At 40.9% G+C, this 17489-nt stretch overlaps 1 protein-coding gene across 1 annotated transcript in view; it reads right to left on the bottom strand.

Annotated features, from left to right (window-relative positions):
- HSD17B12 (hydroxysteroid 17-beta dehydrogenase 12) overlaps positions 1–17489 on the bottom strand; it is a 412681-nt gene that overhangs the window by 41361 nt on the left and 353831 nt on the right. The window lies entirely within an intron of this gene.

Here is a 17489-nt window from a genome sequence, read left to right as displayed (position 1 = left end):
TAACTCAGAGACTCTTCGAGCCGAGGAAATAGCCATTAAAAATAGAACATTCCAAGATAACAACTTTATATCAATGGAATGAAGGGGTTCAAACGGAACACCCTGTAAAACGTTAAGAACAAGGTTTAAACTCCATGGTGGAGCCACAGCTTTAAACACAGGTTTAATCCTGGCCAAAGCCTGACAAAAAGCCTGAACGTCTGGAACTTCTGACAGACGCTTGTGTAACAGAATGGACAGAGCTGAGATCTGTCCCTTTAAGGAACTAGCGGATAACCCCTTTTCTAAACCTTCTTGTAGAAAAGACAATATCCTAGGAATCCTAACCTTACTCCAAGAGTAACCTTTGGATTCGCACCAATATAGGTATTTACGCCATATTTTATGGTAAATCTTTCTGGTAACAGGCTTCCTAGCCTGTATTAAGGTATCAATAACTGACTCAGAAAAACCACGCTTTGATAAGATCAAGCGTTCAATTTCCAAGCAGTCAGCTTCAGAGAAGTTAGATTTTGATGTTTGAAAGGACCCTGAATCAGAAGGTCCTGTTTCAGAGGTAACGACCAAGGTGGACAGAATGACATGTCCACCAGATCTGTATACCAAGTCCTGCGTGGCCATGCAGGCGCTATTAGAATCACTGATGCTTTCTCCTGTTTGATTCTGGCAATCAATCGAGGAAGCATCGGGAAAGGTGGAAACACATGAGCCATCCTGAAGGTCCATGGTGCTGTCAAGGCATCTATCAGGACCGCTCCCGGATCCCTGGATCTGGACCCGTAGCGCGGAAGCTTGGCGTTCTGTCGAGACGCCATGAGATCTATCTCTGGTTTGCCCCAACGTCGAAGTATTTGGGCAAAGACCTCTGGATGAAGTTCCCACTCCCCCGGATGAAAAGTCTGACGACTTAAGAAATCCGCCTCCCAGTTCTCCACTCCCGGGATGTGGATTGCAGACAGGTGGCAAGAGTGAGACTCTGCCCAGCGAATTATCTTCGATACTTCCATCATTGCTAGGGAGCTTCTTGTCCCTCCCTGATGGTTGATATAAGCTACAGTCGTGATGTTGTCCGACTGGAACCTGATGAACCCCCGAGTTGCTAACTGGGGCCAAGCCAGAAGAGCATTGAGGACTGCTCTCAATTCCAGAATGTTTATTGGAAGAAGACTCTCCTCCTGATTCCATAGTCCCTGAGCCTTCAGAGAATTCCAGACAGCGCCCCAACCTAGTAGGCTGGCGTCTGTTGTTACAATTGACCAGTCTGGCCTGCTGAATGGCATTCCCCTGGACAGATGTGGCCGATAAAGCCACCATAGAAGAGAATTTCTGGTCTCTTGAATGGAATGAAGGACACGGCATGCACTTTGAAGTTTTGTTAACCTGTCCTCTGTCAGGTAAATCTTCATTTCTACAGAATCTATCAGAGTCCCCAGGAAGGGAACTCTTGTGAGTGGAAAGAGAGAACTTTTCTCTTCGTTCACTTTCCATCCATGCGACCTTAGAAATGCCAGTACTATCTCTGTATGAGATTTGGCAGTTTGAAAGCTTGAAGCTTGTATCAGTATGTCGTCTAAGTACGGAGCTACTGAAATTCCTCGCGGTCTTAGTACCGCCAGAAGAGTGCCCAGAACCTTTGTGAAGATTCTTGGAGCCGTAGCCAGTCCGAATGGAAGAGCTACAAACTGGTAATGCCTGTCTAAAAAGGCAAACCTTAGATACCGGTAATGACTTCTGTGAATCGGTATGTGAAGGTAAGCATCCTTTAAATCCACTGTGGTCAAGTACTGACCCTCTTAGATCATGGGCAAAATTGTTCGAATAGTTTCCATCTTGAACGATGGAACTCTTAGGAATTTGTTTAGGATCTTTAAATCCAAGATTGGCCTGAAGGTTCCCTCTTTTTTGGGAACTACAAACAGATTTGAGTAAAACCCTTGTCCTTGTTCCAACCGCGGAACTGGATGGATCACTCCCATTAATAAAAGATCTTGTACGCAGCGTAGAAATGCTTCCTTCTTTGTTAGGTTTGTTGACAACCTTGACAGATGAAATCTCCCTCTTGGGGGAGAGGATTTGAAGTCCAGAAGGTATCCCTGAGATATGATCTCTAACGCCCAGGGATCCTGAACATCTCTTGCCCAAGCCTGGGCGAAGAGGGAAAGTCTGCCCCCCACTAGATCCGGTCCCGGATCGGGGGCCCTCAATTCATGCTGTCTTAGGGGCAGCAGCAGGTTTTCTGGCCTGTTTGCCCCTGTTCCAGGACTGGTTAGGTTTCCAGCCTTGTCTGTAGCGAGCAACAGCTCCTTCCTGTTTTGGTGCAGAGGAAATTGATGCTGCTCCTGCTTTGAAATTACGAAAGGAACGAAAATTGGACTGTCTAGCCTTGGCTTTGGCCTTGTCCTGAGGCAGGGCATGACCTTTACCTCCTGTAATGTCATCAATAATCTCTTTCAAGCCGGGCCCGAATAAGGTCTGCCCTTTGAAAGGAATATTAAGCAATTTAGATTTAGACGTAACATCAGCTGACCAGGATTTTAGCCACAGAGCTCTGCGTGCCTGAATGGCGAATCCTGAATTTTTAGCCGCAAGTTTAGTTAAATGTACTACGGCATCTGAAATAAATGAATTAGCTAACTTAAGGAATTTAAGTTTGTGTGTGATGTCATCTAGTGTGGATGATTGAAGTGTCTCTTCCAGAGACTCAAACCAAAATGCTGCTGCAGCCGTGACAGGCGCAATACATGCAAGAGGTTGCAATATAAACCCTTGTTGAACAAACATTTTCTTAAGGTAACCCTCTAATTTTTTATCCATTGGATCTGAAAAAGCACAGCTATCCTCCACTGGGATAGTGGTACGCTTAGCTAAAGTAGAAACTGCTCCCTCCACCTTAGGGACCATTTGCCATAAGTCCCGTGTGGCGGCGTCTATTGGAAACATTTTTCTGAATATAGGAGGGGGTGAGAAAGGCACACCGGGTCTATCCCACTCCTTAGTAACAATGTCAGTAAGTCTCTTAGGTATAGGAAAAACGTCAGTACTCGTCGGTACCGCAAAATATTTATCCAACCTACACATTTTTTCTGGGATTGCAACTGTGTTACAATCATTCAGAGCCGCTAATACCTCCCCTAGTAACACACGGAGGTTCTCAAGCTTAAATTTAAAATTTGAAATGTCTGAGTCCAGTTTATTTGGATCAGAACCGTCACCCACAGAATGAAGCTCTCCGTCTTCATGTTCTGCAAACTGTGACGCAGTATCAGACATGGCCCTTGCATTATCAGCGCACTCTGTTCTCATCCCAGAGTGATCACGTTTACCTCTTAGTTCTGGTAGTTTAGCCAAAACTTCAGTCATAACAGTAGCCATATCTTGTAATGTGATTTGTAATGGCCGCCCAGATGCACTCGGCGCTACAATATCACGCACCTCCTGAGCGGGAGATGCAGGTACTGACACGTGAGGCGAGTTAGTCGGCATAACTCTCCCCTCGTTGTTTGGTGAAATATGTTCAATTTGTACAGATTGACTATTTTTTAAAGTAGCATCAATACATTTAGTACATAAATTTCTATTGGGCTCCACTTTGGCATTAACACATATAGCACAGAGATATTCCTCTGAATCAGACATGTTTAACACACTAGCAAATAAACAGCAACTTGGAAATACTTTTCAAAGTAGTTTACAAATAATATGAAAACGAACTGTGCCTTTAAGAAGCACAGAAAATATTATAACAGATAAAATAATTAAGTTATAGCATCAATCTTTGTCAGAATATACAGTTTTAGCAAAGGATTGTTCCCCTCAGCAAATGATAACTAACCCAGGCAGCAGAAAAAAATACACAAATAAACGTTTTTTATATCACAGTCAATACAATCAGCACAGCTCTGCTGTATGATTACTTCCCTCAAAAAAGACTCTTGAGATCCCTGAACTCTGTAGAGATGAACCGGATCATGCAGGAAGAAAATGAACCTCTGACTGAGTTTTTCTGATGCATAGTGAAAGCACCAAAATGGCCCCTCCCCCACACACATAACAGTGAGAGAGATCAGTGAACTGCTCTAATTTAAATCAAAACTATTGCCAAGTGGAAAAAAAGTGCCCAAAACATTTTTTCACCCAGTACCTCAGAGAAAAAAACGTTTTTACATGCCAGCAAAAAAACGTTTTACCTCAATAATTAATTGTCATTTAAAACCTATTGCAAGTCCCTGCAAAATAGGTTAAGTCTATGTATACAGTTTAAAAGCCAGAGAAGTACCATTTCCCAGAAAAATGAAGTGTAAAATATACATACATGACAGCCTGATATCAGCTACATCTACTGCATTTAAGGCTGAGTTTACATTATAACGGTATGGCAGGATTTTCTCATCAATTCCATGTCAGAAAATAATAAACTGCTACATACCTCTTTGCAGATTAATCTGCCTGCTGTCCCCTGATCTGAAGTTACCTCTCCTCAGATGGCCGAGAAACAGCAATATGATCTTAACTACTCCGGCTAAAATCATAGAAAAACTCAGGTAGATTCTTCTTCAAATTCTACCAGAGAAGGAATAACACACTCCGGTGCTATTATAAAATAACAAACTTTTGATTGAAGATATAAAAACTAAATATATCACCATAGTCCTCTCACACATCCTATCTAGTCGTTGGGTGCAAGAGAATGACTGGGGGTGACGTAGAGGGGAGGAGCTATATAGCAACTCTGCTGGGTGAATCCTCTTGCACTTCCTGTAGGGGAGCAGTTAATATCCCACAAGTAATGATGACCCGTGGACTGATCACACTTAACAGAAGAAAACAGGCTTTTAAATCTTTAAAAGAAAAACAGAAAGATATTTTAGTGAGGGCAGCAGATAAGGGTGGTGCCACCATTGTTCTTGATAAACAATATTATGTAGAGGAAATACTGTCACAATTACAAGATAATACTACATATCATCCACTTGCAGGGGATCCAGTATTTAAAATACAAAAGGAAATTAAACACATACTTGCCAAGGCAGTTAAGAATGATATTATTGATACTAAATTATCTGATTATTTGTACAAAGAACATCCTAGGACACCCATATTCTATACTGTGCCAAAAGTGCATAAAAATGCTAAATGCCCCCCAGGGAGGCCCATAGTCTCCAGTGTAGATTCTATCTTCACTAACATAGCCATTTTCCTTGATAAAATTTTACAACATGAAGTAATTAAAATGTCGGCCTACATCAAAGATACTAGTGATTTCCTTGATAAATTATACAGTTTACATCTACCCAGTAAGAAATATATACTCTTCACACTTGATGTAAAAAGTCTTTATACTGCCATTAAGCATGAGACAGGTATAGGAGTTATTAGGAAACTTTTAAGTGGTACTGGTACATATAATTCTCCTCAAATAGAATTTATTTGTGATTTATTATCTCTTATCCTGTACTGGAACTATTTTTTATTTCGAGACAACTGGTATGTACAGGTCAGGGGGACTGCAATGGGATCCAACGTTGCCCCAGCATACGCCAACCTGTTCATGAACAGCTTTGAAGAGAATTTTGTATATACTAATAAGATGTTCTTGGAATATGGTGCAGCCTGGTGGCGTTTTATAGATGACGTGTTTGGCGTGTGGTGGGGTGACGTTGGATCCCTAGAATCCTTTGTATGTGACTTAAACTCCGCTATCCCAGGGATAGAATTTACCCTTATACATAGTGAGGTTTCAGTGGAATTCTTAGACACTAGGGTTTATAAAGATAATGGGACCCTTAAAACAGATCTTTTTAGAAAATCCACTGATAGGAATACTATGCTTGCCTATGATAGTTTCCATCCAACTAGGTTAAAAGACTCACTCCCTAGGAGTCAACTCCTTAGGGTCTGTAGAATAGTGAAGGATGAAGAAATATTATCTACCAGAATGATGGAAATGGGCAACAGATTTGTTAGCAGAGGTTATCCTGAAAACCTCATTAAGGAAGAGATCTCAAGGCTTCAGAGAGAGAAGAAAATGTACAGGGATAATAATGCCCCTAAAGATAATAATAAAAATGGTAAAAATAAAAGTAGGAGGATGGTATTTACTTCACAATATAATTCATACAGTACTGAAGTTACTAAAATCATAAGAAAGCATTGGAATATTATTAAAAATTGTAATAGAGATATGGAGATATTCCAAAATAATCCCATTATGGCCTTTAAGAGGGTTAGAAATTTGAGAGACACACTGATTAAAAATGATTTGGGACCCTCCAAAAGTCTTAAACAAAGCCATATGGGTCAGAAATCTTATGGTTCTTATCCCTGTCTAGGGTGCTCTAATTGCCATGCAATGATAAAAGGGAAAGAATTTTCCCATCCAAGAACAGGGCATAAATATAAAATTAATGGTTATTATACATGTGAGACATCCTACGTAATCTATCTTATTAAATGCCCATGTTCTCTTATTTACATTGGAGAATCGACTAGAAAAGACAGGGAAAGAATTAATCAGCATAAGTCCAACTTGAGATGTGGTAATAAAGAAGCTCCTGTTTCTAATCATTTTATCCAGGCAGGCCACAACATAAGTCAAATTAGGTGGCAGATTATTGACCATGTAGGCACATTAAGAGGAGGGGGTGACAGGGAGAGGATCCTTAAACAAAAAGAAACTTACTGGATCCATAAATTAGATTGTATGTACCCTAAAGGGTTAAATAGAGAAATAGATTTCTCTGTCTTTCTCTAAATGTAACAAAGTAAAAATTCAAAACAAAAAACATTTTCTTCAAAAATTTTTTTTAGTTAGTTTTGGTTTAGTTAAACACATAGGTAAAGTCACTTGTTCACTTAAACACATAGGTAAAGTTTATCAGTAAGATTGGTAAAATGTGTCAGTAATATACTTTAGTAGTGTTACTATAGAAATATAAGATTGCAGTAAGACTTGTTCCTATATATTTTCTTGTTTTTAATGACACTTGTACATTCAGTGGAAACTCCTCTAGTAATTGTATTTTTGGTAACTTGAGAGTTAAATTTTATAGGATGTAGTAAAATATGACTAACACTAGAGGGAGTAATTGCTCTGTGTGAAACATTTTGTCAAATCTGTTTGTAATTAATGTTTTAATTGATCAGCCTATATACTGTGGACAGAGGCTGAAGTTTTTTGTATGCATGATTAAGGCTGTGAAGGCCGAAACGTCGCATGTAATGTGAAAATAAAGGTATTTTCTTTTACCTAATTGGTGCTGTGGATTCCATTTGTCAATATCCTCATCTGAGTAGTTTTGGTCATGGCAAAGGCTTACTGGTGTTACCCCATATCACTGTCAACACCTTATTTATTTAGTGGCCCATTTCCAGGGTTGGATGTTACATTTATCTCTATGTGACAGCCCTATATTGAAGAGAGGTTTGTAATAATTATACGCAGCTTATATGCAGCTTTCCATTCTGCTCTGCTCTAGCGTTGTGCAACATTTTTCTACATATACGCAGCTTTCACAGAAAATAGCACCATGGTATGAATGTAATAACGTGTGTTCTTGCTTAAATTTGATAATATTATTCCTCAACCTCAACCCTGAATTATGATACACTGTTTATAACTCAGTCCTATCTTGTGCTATATCTATCTACCTGCTCCTCTAGTATGGCTGACCACTACTCAGGGCTTTGGTACCCCTTTTTTGATTTCCTTCTAGATTAACCTTTTAACTTAGACCCCCTCTTTAGCATAATAGGCATTCCAAATGATATTTAATCAACTTAGGGTTAAGTTAAGTAAATAATTGCTTGTGTTACACACTTATTTTTGCAATCGATCTACCTGTTGTTTGGGCATAGGGCCCGTGTCTGGACGGCAGAGTTTAAAGATCTCAAGTTTGTAGAAATATCTTATTCCCTATTTACACTATAATGCCTAATCAATTGTCCTGCTTATTCCTTTGGAGTTATGTTTATTTTTCTCTAACTGGATAAGTATTTCAGCCTGACAGCAGAAGATTTATTTGCTGAAGACATATATATATTTATATAGTTATACCTGTAAGTGAGAAAGGTTTTACCATTTAACTTATAGCTCCCTATGCCTCTTAAGAGATAAGGTATCACATTACTAGAATCTAACAAGTTCCTTAAGAGCTTAAAAGTAATATATTTACATAGGGAGATTGGGAAGTTCATATTTTCTAGTAGTATTTGGCCCAATGTGTGAGCATGATATTCAAACATTTTCTCACTACTCTCTGAATCTGGCTTACTTGGTCTATTGCTATATGCTTAGATCTTTAATGTTAAAACTTTATATAGCCTGAGTAATCTCATGTGCCGCTTATTATACGACACTGTTCCTGCATCCAGGGAAAAAAGAGAAGGAAGGGTAAGAGGGGAAAAGAGTAAGGAAAATAAAAAAGAAGGAAAGGACAGCAGAAGGGAGGTTTGTCTCTAACCTGGTATGTGTGCCTGTGATGTAGCTGATATGTTGGAGTTTGGTGGCATAACGGCTAGAATATATTTATCTGTTTTCCATTATCTCAAGTAGCTTAACCTTGAAGTCTGGGATATTTGTCTAGTGTAGGCTGGTCCTGCACACTTGTTGTTCATGCTACCTGTCACGTTTACACATAACCTCCTCCCCCCCGCACCCCATAATGTACCTCCTAGTTTAGGAGTGCTAACTATGCGGCTTATCTAGCCTATGCCGCACTTCTATTAATCCTAATACTTCCTACAAATAGAGTTAAAGTTTTTGCTTCTATTAATCCTAATTCTACCTACAAATAGAGTTAAAGTATTTGAACCCAAACTTATTGTTTATTACTACACTATATCCTCCTAAATGCAACATACCCACATATTATATTATAATATCTATCTTTAATATTTATAACTCTATTTATAACCAATATAAAAAATAAAAAAAGAGGTTGGTTTGAGGCCCAAAAGTGGTCTCTCTTATTCTTTATTAACCTTCGGTAGTTGTTTTATTCTGCTTATGTTTGAGGTTCTGGAGAGGCCTCTGGAGTTCATCAGAAGGTTCACGTTTAAATTGGCAAATCGCACCTGTAATCTAATGTTGGTCACTAATGTTTGTTCTCCTTCCTAGATTGTCTGTATATACTTAACATTGTAATGTATTTGGCATTCTTTGTAATGACTAATTGTGCATACTGTATTTTCTTCTTTTATTGTGATTTGCTTTTTGAAACCTCAATAAAAAATATTAAAAAAAAAAAAAAAAAAAAAGAAAACCAGGTTTGGTATGTAACACTACCTTATCGGAATGAAAAATAAGGTAAAGAGAATCACATTGTAATGCCGAAAGCTCAGAAACTCTGCGAGCAGAAGAAATAGCAACCAAAAATAAAACTTTCCAAGATAACAATTTAATATCTATGGAATGCATAGGTTCAAACGGAACCCCTTGAAGAACCTTAAGAACTAAATTCAAACTCCAAGGAGGAGCAATAGGTCTAAACACAGGCCTGATTCTAGTCAGAGCCTGACAAAGCGATTGAACATCCGGAATATCTGCCAGACGTTTGTGTAGCAAAATAGATAAAGCAGAAATCTGTCCCTTTAAGGAACTTGCTGATAACGCTTTCTCCAATCCTTCTTGGAGAAAAGATAAAATCATAGGAATCCTAATCTTACTCCATGAGTAGCCCTTGGATTCGCACCAATAAAGATATTTACGCCATATCTTATGGTAAATCTTTCTAGTAACAGGCTTACGTGCCTGGATCAGGGTATCAATGACCGAATCAGAGAACCCTCGCTTAGATAAAATCAAGCGTTCAATCTCCAAGCAGTCAGCTGTAGAGAAATTAGATTCGGATGACGGAAGGGTCCCTGAATGAGAAGGGCCTGCCTCAATGGAAGCTTCCACGGTGGCAGAGATGACATGTCCACCAGATCGGCATACCAAGTCCTGCAAGGCCACGCAGGAGCGATGAGAATCACCAAAGTCTCCTGTTTGATCCGAGCAATCACCCGGGGAAGGAGAGCAAACGGTGGAAACACATAAGCTAGGCTGAACGACCAAGGCACTGCCAAGGCATCAGTTTGGCCTGAGGATCCCTGGACCTGCATCCGTATCTCGGGAGCTTGGCATTCTGCCGAGATGCCATAAAATCCAGCTCCGGTCTGCCCCATCTGAGAATCAGGGTGGCAAAGACCTCCGGGTTGGAGTTCCCATTCCCCCGGATGAAACGTCTGCTCAAAAAATCCGCTTCCCAGTTGTCCACTCCTGGAATGTAGATTGCTGACAGATAACAAGAGTGAGCCTCCGCCCACCGAATTATCTTGGATACTTCTGTCATCGCTAAGGAACTCCTTGTTCCTCCCTGATGATTGATGTAAGCCACAGTCATGATGTTGTCCGACCGAACTCGGATGAATTTGGCCGAAGCCAACTGAGGCCCAGCCTGAAGCGCATTGAATATTGCTCTCAACTCCAGAATATTGATTGGAAGTAGAGACTCCGACCGAGTCCACACACCCTGAGCCTTCAGGGAATTCCAGACTGCACCCCATCCTAGTAGACTGGCATCCGTTGTCACTATCACCCGTGAGGGTCTTGGGAAGCACGTCCCTTGGGACAGATGATCCGGCGACAACCACCAAAGAAGAGAGTCCTTTGTCTCCTGATCCAGATCTGAGGAGACAAATTTGCATAATCTCCATTCCCACTGTCTGAGCATGCTTAGTTGTAAAGGTCTGAGATGAAAACGAGCAAACGGAATGATGTCCATTGCCGCCACCATCAATCCAATTACCTCCGTGCACTGAGCCACTGATGGCCGAGGATTGGACTGAAGGGATCGGCATGTATTCAGAATATTTAACTTTCTGACTTCCGTCAAAAAGATTTTCATGGATATAGAGTCTATTAGAGTTCCCAGGAAAGGAACCCTTGTCTGTGGAATTAGTGAACTCTTTTCTAGATTCACCTTCCACCCGTGAGTCCTTAGAAAGGATAGAACAATGTCGGTATAAGACTTTGTCAGATGATAAGACGACGCCTGGATCAGAATATCGTCCAGATAAGGCGCCACTGCAATACCCCGCGGCCTGAGAACCGCCAGCAGAGACCCTAGAACCTTAGTGAAGATCCTGGGTGCCGTGGCCAGCCCGAAAGGAAGGGCCACAAACTGAAAATGTTTGTCCAGAAAGGCAAACCTCAGGAACTGGTGATGATCTCTGTGGATAGGAATATGAAGATATGCATCCTTTAAGTCCACGGTAGTCATATATTGACCCTCCTGGATCAATGGAAGAATTGTCCGAATAGTCTCCATCTTAAAGGATGAGACTCTGAGAAACTTGTTTAGACTCTTGAGATCTAAAATGGGTCGGAACGTTCCCTCTTTTTTGGGAACCACAAAAAGATTTAAGTAAAACCCCTGCCCCTGTTCCTGTATTGGAACAGGACAAATTACTCCCATAGTGGAGAGGTCTTCTACACAACATAAGAACGCCTCTCTTTTTATCTGGTCTACAGACAATCATGAAAGAAGAAACCTTCCCCTTGGGAAGGAATTTTTGAACTCCAACTGATACCCTTGAGACGATTTCTAGTGTCCAGGGATCCTGAAAGTCTCTTATCCAAGCCTGGACAAAGAGAGAAAGTCTGCCCCCTACCAGATCTGGTCCCGGGGCCGCCCCTTCATGCTGTCTAGGGAGCAGCAGCGGGCTTCTTGGGTTGTTTACCCTTGTTCCAAGCCTGTTTGGGTCTCCAGGTGGACTTGGCTTGAGAAAAATTTCCTTCCTGTTTAGTGGAAGAAGAAGAGGGGATTCCCTTGAAATTTCGAAAGGAACGAAAATTACTCTGTCGTCCCCTTTGCTTAGATGATTTATCTTGAGGGAGATGACCCTTACCTTCCGTAATGTCAGAAATTATTTCTTTCAAGTCAGGCCCGAACAGGGTCTTTCCCTTGAAAGGAATAGCCAAAAGCTTGGATTTAGAGGACACATCCGCAGACCAAGACTTTAACCATAAAGCTCTTTGTGCTAAAATGGAGAATCCCGAACTCTTAGCAGCTAATTTGATGGTCTGAAAGGAAGCATCCGTAATAAAAGAATTAGCCAGCTTCAGCGCCTTAATTCTGTCCTGTATTTCCTCTAAAGAGGTCTCAGTTCTAAGAGACTCTTCTAGAGCGTCAAACCAAAAAGCAGCCGCAGTCGTGACTGTTACAATGCAGGCCGCCGGTTGCAATAAAAAACGATGAATATAGATGTTTTTTTAGAAGACCCTCCAACTTCTTATCCATGGGGTCTTTGAAAGCACAACTGTCCTCGATAGGAATAGTCGTACGCTTCGCCAGGGTAGAAATAGCTCACTCCACCTTAGGGACCGTCTGCCAAGAGTCCCGAACAGTGTCAGCTATCGGGTACATTTTCTTAAAAATAGGGGAAGGGGAGAACGGGATACCCGGTCTTTCCCATTCCCTAGCAATAATTTCCGAAATTCTCTTAGGAACCGGAAAAGCATCGGAATAAGAAGGGACCTCTAAGTATTTGTCCATCTTACTCAATTTCTCTGGTGGGACCACAATAGAGTCACAGTCGTCCAGCGTCACCAAAACCTCTCGCAGCAAAAGACGGAGGTGTTCAAGTTTAAATCTGAAGGACATGACGTCCGAATCTGTTGGGGGTAATGCACTTCCTGAGTCAGACAGTTCCCCCTCAGACAGGGCCTCCCTACCCCCCAATTCAGAGCCCTGGGAAGGTATGTCGGAGATAGCCATTAAAGCATCAGAAGTCGCAGGGACCACATGGGCCTCTGTCCTGCTGCGTTTGCCTTGTAACACTGGCAACTTAGATAAAACTTCTGTAAGAGTGAATGACATAACTGCAGCCATATCCTGCAGAGTGAATGAAGTGGACGCAGTTGAAGAACACGGCGTCGCTTGGGCGGGAGTTAAAGGTTGTGACGCTTGGGGAGAAAGTTGCGGCATACCCTAAGTCTCATCAGTCTGAGAAGCATCCTTAGATATACTTACATTAAAGAAAATTTGTTCTTTAAATTGTAAAGCCCTCTCAGTACATGAGGGACAAAAAGGAATAGGGGGTTCCACATTGGCATCTAAACACATAAAACATGTACTTTCCTGAAGTTCAGCCATGACAAACAAACCAGCAATAGCAATATTCTGAAATGTCAAATACATTTTTTTAGAAAAGTTGCTGAAAAACGGGTGTACTGTCTCTTAAAAATTTAAACCGTATATGCATTTGCTGCTTCGCAATAAACCTGCAGTAATTTGGAAGCACCCTAACACTTTGAAAAGCTTTTACTGTAAGTGTATGACCGATTAAATCAATTTAGGCCTAAATTAACCCCTTGCAGAGCTGTGGCGCCTACCTGTCCCAATCGAACACTGAATAGTCGTGGACGGCGCTCCTAAGGCCGCTTGTGATGATTATAAACACAAGCGACTTAGGCCACACCGGAGCCTAGATACATGCTGCTCCAAGACAGGATCCAGATAGTAAATGCGCATCTGAGCACGCAAAACTCTAAGCCCCGCCCATCGTGGGTGCAGCTAAAGTCCCCAGCTACAGTAAGAACCGCATGGGAAATAAACATGTCGGTATCTTATAAAAATGGCCTCGAACCATCAATGTGCCCCCTCACAATAAAAACACACTATACTATTATTGCCAAAGTTAAAGATAGAACACTTTGCTGCGCATGCCACAATCTCCCAGCATCAAGCCCATAATAAACATAGCCACCGGTTAAACCTTTATTAGGCCACTGATTATCCAAATAAAAAAGGGAATACTTATGCACATAACTGTGCAAAACGATTACCCCTTCCCTGTACAGGGAATAAATGCCAGTCTGTTCTGAGATACTTCGGTCTCCTCAGAAATAAATGACTGTACATGCCTCAATGCTGAACGCAGTATGAAGCTGTCCCACACAATGAAGATGTTCCTTTTCCTCACCTCTAGCACATCTGTGGGGACAAACAGGGTCTTAGATAATATCTGCTAAGACCATCAGCAGGGCAGCAACCAATATGGGAGCGTAGCAGAATAAAAATCTCCCCAGTCCATTGCTGAAAAGTCAGAAGCTCTAGCCCTGAGAAAAATAGCACACACTGGTACTATTTAAAAATAATAATCTTTTGATTGAAGAATCTAAACTAACACCTCACTTTACCTCTTCCTATCACTAACACAGGCAAAGAGAATGACTAGAGTGGGAGGGAAGGGAGAAGCTATATATACAGCTCTGCTGTGGTGCTCTTTGCCTCCTCCTGCTGACCAGGAGGCGATATCCCATAAGTAAGGATGAAATCCGTGGACTTGTCATATCTTGTAAAAGAAAAAGGAATACCCGGTCTCTCCCACTCCTTAGTAATAATCTCAGAAGCTCGGTCAGGGGACCGGAAACACGTCTGTCGAGGAAGGTACATCGAAATATCTGTTCAGCTTACTGGACTTCTTAGGAACAACAACTACCGTGGAGTCGCTGTCGTCTAAAGTAGCTAAAACCTCCTTAAGTAATAGACGGAGGTGCCTCTAGCTTAAATCTAAAAGTTACAACCTCAGTATCAGCAAGAGGAATTACACTTTCTGAATCTGAAATTTCACCTTCAGATGGTATAACGGCATCCTCCTCCTCAGGCTTCTGAGAGGGGACCTCTGAAACCGCAACAATTGCATCAGAAACCTTGCTTACGGAGTGTCTGATTTTCCTCTTACGCTTTCCCTGCAACATTGGAAAAGCAGACAGCGCATCAGAAATTGTAGAACACATGAGAGATGAGATGTCCCTTAAAGTAACTTCAGCGGGAGCTAGAGAGGAGGCGCAGGGCACTGCTTGTGAGGGCGGTAAATTTTGGGACGCTTGAGGAGAAAGCTGAGGCATATATTGTACCTGATCATTAGACTCCTAGACAACATCCGCTTTAGAAGAAGATGGCTCAGAAAAAATCTTTTCCCTATAACTTTAAGTCCTCTCAATACATGAGGGACAGAAAGGTATTGGTGGTTCCACAATGGCATTAAAACACAAGGAGCAAGGAACATTTTGCAAAGCCCCTTGATCCATACTGGTTCACAATTGACAATTTATTAAATAAAAATCTTAAAATTAAAAACATCAAAATCAAAAAAAGTTACTGTTTCTTTAAATTTAAATGGTAACTATTTTACTGCAGTTTGTGTAGACTAGCAAAAACAATAATTGACATCACTGACACACCTCCACACCTCAGCTACATTGCTGAGGCGCCTACCTCACTGACAAGGGGAAGATTATCTGTCCACTACGCAGCAGACGATCCGTTATTGCAGCAGAGGAATTTCATCACTGCCCAGTCCTAGGAACGCATGTCTAGCACAGACCATGCGTTCCTAGACAAACTCTGCTCGATATGTTCCCCAGACTGAGGCGCAGAGAAGTGGCGCGCAGTCAGTGAGATCCACCCATCGTGGGCGTAGCCAAATGCAAAAGTTTTCTCCCGGTTATTTTTAACCCCTCAGTAGAAAAAAACCCACCAGAGCCATAAGTGAAACAATCTTTCCCTGCATTTCCAGCCCCAATGCCTGCTAATAACGCTGTCCACAGTCCTCTCCAGACTAGGAGAGTTTATAATCCATAATAAAGTGCCCCTTTTGTCTTGTGCCCTTTATATTGTGTGTAAGGTACCTATAAATGTGCTTACTTCCTTCTGAGTTTCTCCTGCCCCAGAAAATAAAAGTAGCACTTACCTCATATTACTGCCTGACAGCAAGGCAGTTCACAGGTTTGAGAGGTCCTCTTCCTCACATCGACCTGTGGAGAAACAAAAGACTGAGTCATATTACTCAGACTATAGGAGATTAGGGCAGCATGAAATATGGGAGCCGCAGTGAGAATTATGTCCCACAAGTTCCCATTGCTTTAAAGCCACCAAGGCTCTACTGAAGAGACTGATATGGACTATGGCTACACCCTAGGACAAAGCAGCACAATCTTGCACTACTTTAAAAATAATAAACTCTTGATTGGAGAATCTAATCTAACACCTCACTTTACCACTTCCTATCACTGACGTAGGCAAAGAGAATGACTGGAGTGGGAGGGAAGGGAGGAGATATTTAACAGCTCTGCTGTGGTGCTCTTTGTCTCCTCCTGCTGACCAGGAGGTGAATATCCCATTAGTAATTAAGATGATCTGTGGACTCATCGTGTCTTAAAAAAGAAATATTTTTTTGCCTGGTTTGAGCACTAACATTGTTGAAAAGAGTTTATCGTCCTGCTTTTCAACAAAGGAGAACAAGAAAACTTGATAATGTTTAAATTGTATGTTCTGTCTGAACCATGAAATAATTTTTTGGGGGGTTTTATGTCCTTTTAAACCGTGTGGTACATGATACTGTTCACCTCTGCTAGAGAGCTGAAATCATATTTATTTTTTAACGTCCTGTTGCCACATTGGTCATCAACAGTCTAAGGATATTTTTTTCCCTTTTGACAATGCTGTTGGTACAACCAATCAAAAGCTATACAGCTCACCCCACTGAAAATATCAGGATTCATTCTGATCTGTCTTTCACGTGTCAAAATGCAGGGAAGGGAGGTGCCCTCTGATTTTCAGAGGGACAGAAGAAAGCTTTTGATTGGATGCCACAGGAGGGTTAACATAAAAATAATTATTACACTTTAGCACTCTACCAGTGACAGGCAGTAACCATATACCACAAGGTTTAAAGTAATTTGCAGAAAATAAAGGGACATTATACTGTCATTTTTTTCTTTCCTTTATTGTGTTTCCAATAATCCATTTTAACTGCTGGAGTATATGAACTGTTTACAAATAGCTAGTTTATCTTTATTTTGACACTTGATATAGCTGCTTTTACGAGTTGAAACCACATCCCAAAGGGAGGTATTCTCTATTTAAAAACTATGTTAACTAGATACAGCAGCAGAAATCAATCTCCCAGTGGGAGGTTATTGTTTGTGTGGATTACAAAAATATGAAAAAGTAGCAGACTTGATCAGAAGGGTTTCTCTAATCTAATGTGATTAAAAAAAAAGTAGCCTACTCCTTTACCACTGGTTTAAAATAAAAAGTTTCATTTTTATGCTACAAACTGTTTAAAAAACAAAGGAAATGTTAAGGCAGTTACCAAAATATTTTATTCATTTTGCACCTCACCCTCAGTGCATTGTGTGATAAAATCCTCTTTTTTTTAACTGTTTATTTGCTGGTGAAAACACTAATAATGTGCCTAAAAATAATGCAATGTTAAAAATATATATTTTAACTGGTTTCTTTTTACTACAAATCTTAAGGCAAAAGCATATTAATAAAATGGAATCCCTGGCAATAAAAGGGGTTAAATATAAGAATGAAAATGGCTGTGTCTTTACAATGTTGGCGAATTATATGATTGCAAGATCACTGATGGAAAAATTTGCAGTAATATATTGGAAATGCATCGAAGAAGAAAAAAAGAAAAAAAAAAGAAAGAAA

The sequence above is a fragment of the Bombina bombina genome, chromosome 7, assembly GCF_027579735.1.
Source record: "Bombina bombina isolate aBomBom1 chromosome 7, aBomBom1.pri, whole genome shotgun sequence".
In the NCBI taxonomy this organism is placed as follows: Eukaryota; Metazoa; Chordata; class Amphibia; order Anura; family Bombinatoridae; genus Bombina; species Bombina bombina.
The sequence above is the reverse complement of the archived record's forward strand: the minus strand, read 5'-3'. Positions and strand labels throughout refer to the sequence as shown.